Source organism: Pseudorca crassidens, chromosome 6 (assembly GCF_039906515.1).
Source record: "Pseudorca crassidens isolate mPseCra1 chromosome 6, mPseCra1.hap1, whole genome shotgun sequence".
In the NCBI taxonomy this organism is placed as follows: Eukaryota; Metazoa; Chordata; class Mammalia; order Artiodactyla; family Delphinidae; genus Pseudorca; species Pseudorca crassidens.
In genome coordinates, this window is record NC_090301.1 from 41163608 (window position 1) to 41175328 (window position 11721).

Consider the following 11721-nt stretch of genomic DNA (forward strand, 5'->3'; position numbering starts at 1 on the left):
TCTGAGGGTTGTCTTTTCATCTTGTTTATGGTTTCCTTTGCTGTGCAAAAGCTTTTAAGTTTCATTAGGTCCCATTTGTTTATTTTTCTTTTTATTTCCATTTCTCTAGGAGGTGGGTCAAAAAGGATCTTGCTGTGATGTATGTCATAGAGTGTTCTGCTTATGTTTTCCTCTAAGAGTTTTATAGTATCTGGCCTTACAGTTAGGTCTGTAATCCATTTTGAGTTTATTTTTGTGTATGGTGTTAGGGAGTGTTCTAATTTCATTCTGTTACATGTAGCTGTCCAGTTTTCCCTGCACCATTTATTGAAGAGGCTGTCTTTTCTCCACTGTATATTCTTGCCTCCTTTATCAAAAATAAGGTGACCATATGTGCATGGGTTTATCTTCTCATACTTTTGATTACAGCTTTGCATTTACTTTTTAAAAGTAAATGTCTATCTTTAATGAGTTAATTCCTAAAGAATAGAAAGATTTATCTCTTTCTGGTAGGTAGAATAATACTTTCCCAAAGATATCCACACCCTAGTTTCTGGAAACTGTGAATATGTTAACTTATGGCAAAAGGTACAGATGTAATTGAAATTATGGACCTTAAAATATCCTGGATTATCCAGATGACAGAACACATTAAAAATGGAAGAGGCAAGCAGAAGGCTTGGTCAGAGAAAAGACAAGAAAGAAGGAGAAAGTGAAAGAATAAAAAGGACTCAAACTGCCCTTGCTGGCCTTTTGGAAGGATGAAGGGAAACAGGAGCCAAGGAATGAGGGTGGCCTCTAGAAGCTAAGAATAGCCTTCAGCTGGTAGCCAGCAAGGATGTAGCCATTTCTATCATAGGACCATAAAGAAGCAAATTCTGCAAATGAATCCTCCAGAAAGGAATGCAGCTGACCAACACTCTATTTTTCGCCTGTTGAGCCCGGTGTAGGAGTTCTGCCCTACAGAAATGTAAAATAATAAGTCTGTGTTGTTTTAAGTCATTGAGTTTGTGATAATTATTTATGAAGCAATGGAAAGCTAATACACTATCTTAATGCACTTTCAGTTTATATTGTTTTACTATTATAGTATTATATTATTATTCCTACCATTTCCCTCATCTTTTGTCTTGAAAAAAGATAACAGATAAACAGTAAAGCAGAGAGAGAAGGCAAAGAGAAAATTTCCTGTAGTATTTCGAAGAGCTTGCCACTTATGCCTGTGTTCCAGAGGCCCAGATCCTTCCTTGCCTGTCCTTTGATTCTCTAAGTTCCCATTGTGCCTTGTTATACATACGTATTTTACCTTAAATCATCAAATATGTGACTATTTTATGTTTGTGACCAAGAGTTCCAATTAATATGACAGGAAAATATTAATATCTTACAAAGATGTGTTACTATTTTTGTTACTTAATGAGAGGTATAGAGGCCATTATGTTTCTCTCTCTTTTTTATTCTGTTTTGGCTGTAAAGGACATCAGAGAGAAGTAGTTTACTTATGTATCAATTTTATGCTTTCCCTTCATTTTGTCAGCTTGTTCTCTGTTTTATTCCTGAATGTTCAGCCACCTCAAATACTTTACTGGAGTAGAAAGAACATAAATAAATATAATATGTTCGTTTCTATTTTATTGTTCTTCTAATTTATAAAATAATCCAAATGATATAATATGATCACTACTATTCCATTTTTATATTGTGTAATTAATGATGAAACATAATTATGAAATAAAAGATTAATGTTCATATTCTGTTTCTTAGAATCCTGGGTCTCTGAGGAAGTGCCTTAAGAGTTTCAGAACATAAATGCTTTTTGCCAAATAATAAATTAAATTACCTAATGAAGCACTTCATAATTCTCTTATAAATTGGTTTTCCCTGTATATGAAAAATAAATTTACCTTACTAAAAATATTTGACATTCAGTAATAAAACAAGAAAACTTCATACTATTGTATTGTGGGCAACAATCTATCACTGGTGACGTCCTAAGATTAGGAAAGAGACATTATTCAAGATCAAGAAGAATTTTCAACATTATTGTTTATCCATTAAATCCAAATTTTTGTGACATATGTTTAAGTCAAAATTAATTCTGTATGTTATTTATTATTTATTTTTCAAGGGCATGTGAATTATGTACCAGAGGCCAGGAAATATTTCTTAAGGTCCCTGTATAATAAAGGTACTAAGTTTTAGGCCTAGCAAACCCTTTTCTCTGTGCAGCAAGAAAAATACAAAACTATTTATGTTATTAGTAGATTTCTAAGCAGGCACACACCTCACTAACTGTTCTGGACTCACTATAAGCCAGTATATGTATTGCCTTATCTGACTTTAAAGCACCAAATATAATTTGTTGTGCTACAATGCAACTTTAGTTCATTTGTGATTTATAAATGGGGAAATGAAATCAATATGTTACTTGATTTTTGCTAGTTTATACATAGCACTCTTAACATTTAGCGTTGTGGACCACCAAGCATTAGCCGCTAAATGCAAAGTAGCAGAATGGGAGTCAGCAAGGTACTAACTAGAATGCTCCGCATAACACCACACTTTGCCTGTTCTTCCTATAGGCTAGCCAGTGCTGAGAATCTTGCTTTTATTTCCACTACTTAATAGCCTCAGTCCTCCCTTACACTCTCTCCTATCAAGCTACCTTCACCTTTTTTATAATTTAAAGATGAAGTCCTATGTTTACTGTAGATTTTTTAAATAATTTAAAACGTTTTAACTTTTTTTTTTTTTTCTATATGTGGGCCTCCCACTGCTGTGGCCTCTCCCGCTGCGGAGCACAGGCTCCGGACGCGCAGGCTCAGCGGCCATGGCTCACGTGCCCAGCCTCTCCGCGGCATGTGGGATCCTCCCGGACCGAGGCACGAACCTGTGTCCCCTGCATCGGCAGGCGGACTCTCAACCGCTGCGCCACCAGGGAAGCCCCTTAACTGTGTTTTTGATAGAGCTTTAGGTACAAAACTGCCTTTTCTTTGAATGGATTGCCCATATCTGTATTTTCTCATAATCCTATTCTAGTTAGTATAAGAGTTTACAGAATGCATACATAGGTATAGAGGAACACCTTTAATTTTTTAATGCTTAATACTGAATTATAGACATTCCTTGTATACTTGTGATCTAGAAAATACATCTATCACTGCTATTATTGCTATTACTATTATTTCTACTATACTAATATGACTATTACCACCAACTCCCGTACATAGATAGAGTCACTACTCCGTTCTAGATATGCACAAAATGCTTAAAGATATTATTTTGTATATCGCTTACATTAATTTTATAAGCTATTATTTTACAGATGAGGAATTAAGCCTTTGTAAGGAAAACAACTCATTTTTTGTTTTTTATTTTCTACATAGAACATTTTCATAACTTGATGTGTAGGGTTTTTTTTCTCATATTGTTCAATTCTGTTACATCAGCTGGCTGTCCTATAATTCAGTTCAGTCTGACACTACCTACTTGGAGTTAGCCTCAGATCCCACAGGTTAAGGGCTTGGTCCTACAAGACTGCCCCCACTTCAGATGCCAATAGCAAGTTTCAGGATGTCACCTATACTTCTGACCAACTGCTATAAATTGAGTTCCCATAATCCCCTCCTCAAGTTCAATAACTTGCTAGAATGGCTCACAGAATTCAGGGAAGCACTTACTTACATTTACAAGTTCATTACATAATAAAGGATATGATAAAAGACACAGATAAATAGCCAAATAAAGAGATACATAGGGTAAGGTCTGGAAGGGTTCCAAACACAGGAATTCTGTATCCATGGAGTTAGGGTACACCACTCTCCCAGCATGTGGGTGTGTTCACCAACCTGGAAGCTCTCTGAACTTCATAGATTAGGGATTTTTATGGAGGTTTCAATGTACAGGCATGACTGATTATTAACTCAATCTTCAGCCCCTCTCCCCTCCCCAGGGAGGATGAGTAGTGGGGCTAAAAGTTCCAAACTTCTAATCATGGATTTCTTGGTCCTTCTGGCAGCCAGTTCCCATCCTGATGCTACCCAGGAGCCCACCAAGAGTCACCTCGTCAGAACAGAATATGTTCCTGTCAGGAAATTCCAAGGTATTAAGGAGCTCTGTGTCAAGAACTCATGTCAAAGACCAAATATTAGAATAAAGATGCTCCTAGCACCTTTATTGCTTAGAAAATTGCAAAGGTTTTAGGAATTCTGGCCAGGAGCCAGAGATAAAGGCTAAAATATGTATTTCTTATTACATCACAGTATTACAGATTTAGAAATGAAAATAATTTGCCAAAGGATACACTGTAGTAGATGAAAAGGATACACTGTAGTAGAAAAGGATACACTGTAGTAGATGAAAAAGCCAAGCATTAAGTTTTGATTTATCTCAAGTCAATTTTGGTTTATCTCAAGCCAAGCACTGAATTTTGGTTTATATCAAGCATTGAATTTTGGTTTACCTCATTTTTCCCACACCTCCAAATCCTCCTCAATATCATGATATATTGCTCTGTTAATTTCTTTTATTAGTCCCAATAAATGTAAACATATCAGATTCATTTTATAAATGGTAATTTAAAAGGGTTTTATTATTAGTGTAGCAGAAACTCCGTTTGAGCCTTAGTTTTCACTCACTTCTCTGCAAAGTTCAACAAAGTGGTTCAAAAAAATGATTTCATTGGCCTTAGAAGTCTATATTTGTATAGTCTATTTGTACTGGGAATGAACCCAATCTGTACATAGGAATGAAGTTTTGACATAATTCTCCCCTGACATGCCCAGTAAACATGAAGAAGGAACTAAAAGAGGTTGAGTTGTGTTTGTGCTGGAAGAAAAGATACTGATATTTTCTTGAGTGAGAACCCATCCTGCTGGAAAGGGATCTAGAAGTATTAGGCTTGATTAGTGAGGAATATTATACTTATCTAAGGGGGGAGCAATCCAAGAAGAATATGTGTTATTATTTGAATTTGTACCAGGTTTAACAGCATTAGCACCTAACATATGGGCAAAGTAGTGGTGAATGTAGCAGGCTAGGACAACTAAGCCAGACGGAGCCACATAGAGTAATTGTGGCACATGGAGGTGTAGCAGGGATACTGTGGAAATGGATTTGTTCCTGAGGACTAATGAGACATCTTCAGAAATTTGGAGACATTCTTATTAGGGTTTGTGAGCTGTGGGTATTTTGCTAGAAATACTGTATGAACAGTTCCCCTTGCTAGAACCAAGGGGAAATTTGTAATGTCTTATTGTGAGCTTTTTAATATATCTTCATCTAAATAAAATACTTTTGTTTGTGAGTATATGACATACTTATATCTCAAAAATATGAAAATAATATTAAGTGTCATTTACATAAAAATAAAAATAGTACTCAATTCCATTGTTCATTCCATAGAACAAGTGATTTCATGTCTGATTTATCCACAACAGGATCATGCATTTGGGTTTTCTAATAATGTTAGGACATAATGATAAAACTATAAGTGAATGTGGTAGAGAATGGGAAGGTAGTATAAATTATGAAATTATTCAAGTCTGCTTCTTATCATAAAGATAAAGGAAGAATAAAGAAGACAATTGTCAAAATAATTTGTTAATTCTTTGTAAATTTGTTAATTCTTTGTAATTTTAAATAGAAGCATATTTGAAACAATTATATTTAGGAACTACTCTATCACTGCACAGATTTTGTCAATGCTAGATTCACTTCTAAATAAACTCTCATATAAATATTATGGACTTCCATTAATGAGGAAACATATCTGATATGAAGTCACTGGACAACAGAACAGGACCCTAATAGCTGAACAAAAGGCAACAAATGAGCTCAGTACCCCTTTCACTCTGGCAATCTGCCTGGGAGCATTTTTCACACCATGGCTTAGGAAGGTCAAACTCAAGTAGTCAGATGTGGTCTTGCTGAGCTGAAGAGGCAGAGATAATGTGCAATATTGCTGAAGTAGTTAGAATATGTGTGACAGACCATGTAAGAAAAGAGAGAACATCATTGGGAGGCATGTCCAGAAGTTTTCCTATGAGTTCTCCTTGAGTCCTTGGCAGTGTCTATCTGTGCATGCCAAGAGCAAGGCCCCAAAGGCCTAGCAGAGAATACTTAATATAGGGGTTAGAGAGATTATCAAAAGTATCAAGATTTTGCTGTACTGGGATATGGCAGTTTCTCCTAACCCAGAGTAGAAATGCTGCTCAGCCCTTTAGGGTTTCTCATTGAGAATCCAGAAAGCTCAAACATTAAAGACCAAACTCTAGAGTACGAACCATTCCCTAGCACTCAGGAGATAGAAATAAAGCATCCCTGACAAAGCACTAAACCAAGTCTGGGAAAATCAAGATGATCTTGTTATTTTAAATGCCTGCCATTACAAAATTTAATATCCTTTAAAGTAAGGAAACATAATCTAGACTCCCTCAAATGTATCACTCAGGATGTCAAACAGAAAATAGATTACAAGGTATACAAAGAATCAGGAAAATGTGATCCATGTGCAATAGTTAATGTAAGTAATATGTCACCAAGTCACTGTTCTTTGTTCACATTTTGTATCTATAATGCTCATTTAAAGAATATTGACAAGTGGCCTCAAAAAGTTACCCACATCAAAATATGTATCATGAAAAAATTAAGGAGTAATATAAGCAAATCTCAGCTTCTCCATGTTTAAAATTAAGGAACTCATCTAGGTTATCTCTAAGATTTTTTTACTCTTATGATTTTTGAGTCTGTGGAAAAATCGACCATTCTGGCAGTCTTGCCCAGCCTTGTGGACTCAGTTCCATTAATGATTCTGGACCTGCAGATAAGAGTAAATGTATATAAAATATAGGGGGAGAGTTGGAGGAGTGTGTATGTGAGGTTGGTTGGGGTTGAGAGAAGTGAATGTATTTATCTGTGGGAATTAGTAATATTTACAAAAACTTTTCAACATAACAAAGTCAACTTATTTCCAAATAGCAATGCCCATAGGCTTATGACCTCCTAAATAGAAGACTTATTTCAAACACATATACTTTAAGGTCAGAAAACTTTAATAACACCTGGACAGACTCAATTCTAACAATTTAAGGGGAAGTTTACACATGATATTTTCTAAAGTTTTGAAATATTCCAAAAGATTTTATCCTTAAAATTCAGTTTAAACAAGCAAACAAACAAAAACTTCATTCTATTTAACCCTCAGCGACTGGATTGCTGACTCATTTTCCCCACACCTCCAAATTCTTCCAACTGATTTAGAAACTAAAAAGCAGAAACACATGGGATTCTGACTGCCATGCTTATCTCTCCATGTGTAGACTCCCTATCCCCTTTGGTCTCATGATGTTCCATCTCTGGAACAGAAGTGACTCACTCATTGCCTGAGCTCTACTTTGTTCTCTGGTTCACAAAGTTATCTGCACAGAGAACAGAAGATGCTGAAATCATACTTCAACTCTAAGTCTTACCATTGTCTTCAGTTCTAGCTTCCTGCAATAAGTTAATCTGTCCCTTAGCTTTCAGTCTCCTGTGGTTGGAAAGATGCTACCTTCAATGTGTTCTCAGCATATATCAAGGAATTTCATTAGTATGAAAGAGATGGGTTTTGTTTGTTTTTACAGTCCCAGAAATCCCTGAGGCTCTGTTCATTTTTTTTGAAAAAGATGTTTTTAATAAATTTTAATTTAATGACTGTTTAAGACAAAAACTACAATTAAAACCAAAAGGAGATTTTTAAAAAGATGCCCTTTCACAGAAATGAATATGTGCTCCTCTCATAAACACACTCTACAGAAAATATGTAGCAAACAAATAAATAAAATACCAAAATACATTTAATAGATTTTATTTTCTTCCCCAACATATACTTAAAATATATGCTTTATCACAAGTATTCTAAAATAAGCTCAGAACATTATCGTCTATAATAAATTTATATGACATCATACTTCATGAATATTTATCAACTCAAACTTGTCACAAAATATTTATCAAGTACTTATTGGCAACTCAGAATGTTAATTATTCTTGTAAATAAGAAAAAGCATTTTTTTGTGAGTTTAAGTTTCTTTCATGAAGCTATGTACCTAAGACATAATACATGAGCACTTCCAAGGCATCAAGTAGTCAAGCTCTGGTTGGTGGTACCAGCTGTGTGAGAGATATTTCTGGTGAAGTAGAGAGAGCAGAAGCATATTCTTGACCTTTCACTGGCAGCCATGATTTTGTTCTTGAAATTAATACTCAGCAATAACTTCAATTCCTGTAGTTTTGATGATTTGTAAGAAACAAATTCTTCTCATTATGTATTTTTCTACTAATATTTTCTGTTTCTTGCAATGTGCTCTAATACAATTAGGGATTATGATAATTTTAGCATATGAAAAATAAAAGGTTGCAACATATTTAACTTTATTGAGTGGTATAGAGGTATGGAAGATCTACTGGTGAACATGTGGGAAAATTGACAGCTTATTTCTAGACTCTTTCCTTGTCATTTTAATCAGTATCAACTCATTTTATCAGGAAATTGATAACCAGGGAAATAGTTTTACGCTGGTTTATCAAGTACTACTCTATGTACACACATGAGGAAATTCTTATCAATTCTTGTGAGACAACTAGGATACCTATTAAATGTCAAGATTGCTTTTTTGCCCTTGGAAAGGTAAGCACAGCAAAAACATTTGGCTGCAGTAGTAATATTCTGGGATCACTCATTGAGACCGTTAAATGGCAACAGAGAAAAATGAATATTTTGGGGTATTGCAGAGCAACTGTTTAGATTTTTTAAAATGGTATGTTATAACCAAACCCTTTCTTGAAATGTCACCAATGATCACCCATCACTTTAAATTTGTTTTCTCATTGTTGTGAACTTGTTATCCTCACCCAGCTGTACTGACAGATGGTTGGTGACTTCCTTATTATTATACCTTGAGTTACTGCCAAGTATAACTCCAAGGGATTTGGTGTATTCACAAATACCACTGTGATGTACTAGCATTAATGTAGCATTAGTGAGGTTTTTGAGTCTTTAGTGCATAGTATATTGAGCTTAATATCCTTATCGATGTACTTGTAAAATATAGTTTAGATTATGTAGCCATTATGTCAGCAAGCAACTGACTAAATTGTAATCAGAAAGCAATAAACAGGGGTCAGTCTGGAGGCAGGGGATATAACAACTGGTGTCCTATAGGATTAATCTTAAATTCAGGGTTTTATGTTTTCATCACTGTCTAGAATGATGGACTGGAAAGTACAATATTTCTGTCTTTAGATCTTGCCACATTAAGGAGGCTAGGTTTCACCTTGAATAAGGTAATTAGAATTCAGCGTCCATTATAAATAGAAGAAAAAAGGTATGACTAACAAAGTGAAGGCCAATATAATAACACTTGCGGGGAAGAAACAATTTACCAAATTCAAGAAGGACAATTGTTGGTTCTGTGATATTATAAAAGAAAAGAAACACATCATGAGTACAGTGAAAAGTCTATTATGGTTATTAAAGACACAAAAATTCTGAATAAAGCTGATAATACACTTGAAAATAAAATTAGGCTTATTATTGAGTCTATTCTTTACAGAGGTCTTCTTTTGACCAGAAAACATATTAAAATAAGGTTATTTTAAAGGATTAAAATGCAGATTTAAACAAAGAACAAATGAAATAGAGAAGGCACACTGAACACATATGGCTATCTCCCCCTTCCATTTTAAAGCTCTAAAAATTTAAGAGTGATATATATTTTAAATATATATTAGATTATTACCTTATATATTATATAAATATAATATATAATACATCCCTACTTGAATGAAAAACTATGGTTATTCCATGAAAGATGGCAATTGGAGGAAATCATGCTTAAGAAGAAATTGGAACCTAAAATGTTCATGGACATGGACTGAAGATTTTTTTAAAAAGTCATAATTCCAGAGGCACACAGGTAGGTGATAGACACTGATGGCCAAAGGGAACATTTACAGGAACTTGTTGAGATAACATATTTACTTATCACTTTACTTATTTTTACTTATCATATCTGTCTACCTGAGTGACGCATAGAAAACAGCTCGTTCTTTTCTCCAGGTAGGACTATGAATGTGGTAGCTGAATCATAGAAAAAATAACCAAATGGCTGTATCTGAGGAGGGAGGAATGAAGAGCAACACGAAACTAGGCAAGTGCCGAACACCAGTTCAAATGCCACCTCATAAGAGATACCATCCTTGAACACCCAATCTAATATAAACTACCACCTATAATTGTCTACTATATTACATAATTTTAATTTCATCTTAGCACTTATCAGTAGCTGAAATCAATTTATTTACACCAGAAACGCACACACTCACACACACATACACACTTGTTTTTTTTTGGTTTGTTTTTTTGCACGGTACGCGGGTCTCTCACTGTTGTGGCCTCTCCCGTTGTGGAGCACAGGCTCCGGACGCGCAGGCTCAGCGGCCATGGCTCACGGGCCCAGCCGCTCCGCGGCATGCGGGATCTTCCCGGACCGGGGCACGAACCCGTGTCCCCTGCATCGGCAGGCGGACTCTCAACCACTGCGCCACCAGGGAAGCCCCATGTATATATTTCTAAAGGATATTTTAAGTGAACTGGGTAATTCACTATTCAGAAAAAGCATACTGAAAGGGCTTTTACTACTTGAATAATCTATTTGTAAAATGAAAATACATTCCATAAATAAACACATATTGTGCTTAAACTTTTACATATAAATATATTTAAATGTGTTTATGCACATAATAGCATTTTAAAACAATTAAAAAATTTTTTTTTCTTTTTGTTTGCAGAAAGCAAACTGTGTACTACCACCAATACCCTGACTTTAGAAAATAACAAAGTTGGGCTTACCTGGTGGCGCAGTGGTTGAGAGTCCGCCTGCCGATGCAGGGGACACGGGTTCGTGCCCCGGTCCGGGAAGATCCCACATGCCGCGGAGCGGCTGGGCCCATGAGCCATGGCCGCTGAGCCTGCGCGTCCGGAGCCTGTGCTCCGCAACGGGAGAGGCCACAACAGTGAGAAGCCTACGTACTGCCAATAAAAGAAAATAACAAAGTTGTTGTTGTAGTTAATAACTGAAAGTGTCAGTCTTCTTCTTAAGCTCTTGGAATCTCTAAAGTCTATGTCTTGATCACTATCTATCTCTCTGTATATATATATGTATATATCCCTTCTCAAAGGCAGACTGCTTTCAAATGTATTAAAAGTTAGATACCTTTCTCTGAAAGAGACATAATACTTACTAGGACTAATAGAGAATTGAATTGAAAGGAATAAATTGTCAGGAACTTTGAGGGGGTTTCTTCAGTTCAGCTGTCCATTCTTCTATTACTCTAAAATGTCTTGCTGAAAAGATGTGCACTTATATAACTATTTGTGAAAGTTGTTGGGGGCTTTGGATTATAGGAAAGTTCTGGGTGAGACTGTAGCTGACCTGTTTAGTTTATTCCTACTCCAGGAAAAATCTACATAGATTTGTCTTTCTAAATATTAGAGAAGAACACAAAACTTCTAAATGCCTTCACAGGTGAAAGAGGGACTACCAAACACCCCTACCATTATGTCTAGCCAATATAGAATTGTCTTGAAATTCAGGACAATAATATTACATGATTTAAAAGGTAGTGATTCTAGGAAGAATGGCTTTTTTGCTTTCTTCCTATTTTAAAACATAGAGTAACCAATCTTCCCTCTCTATTATC

At 35.5% G+C, this 11721-nt stretch overlaps 1 long non-coding RNA gene across 2 annotated transcripts; it reads left to right on the plus strand.

Annotated features, from left to right (window-relative positions):
* The first annotated feature begins 819 nt into the window (after positions 1–819).
* LOC137225808 (uncharacterized) lies at positions 820–11094 on the plus strand. Of its 2 annotated transcripts, XR_010944034.1 has the most exons (4): positions 820–961; positions 4002–4081; positions 10079–10173; positions 10814–11094. It is a non-coding gene; the product is annotated as an uncharacterized lncRNA (long non-coding RNA). The 2 variants fall into 2 exon arrangements; XR_010944035.1 differs by lacking the exon at positions 10079–10173 and having other exon boundaries at positions 10810–11094.
* Positions 11095–11721: the final 627 nt, after the last annotated feature.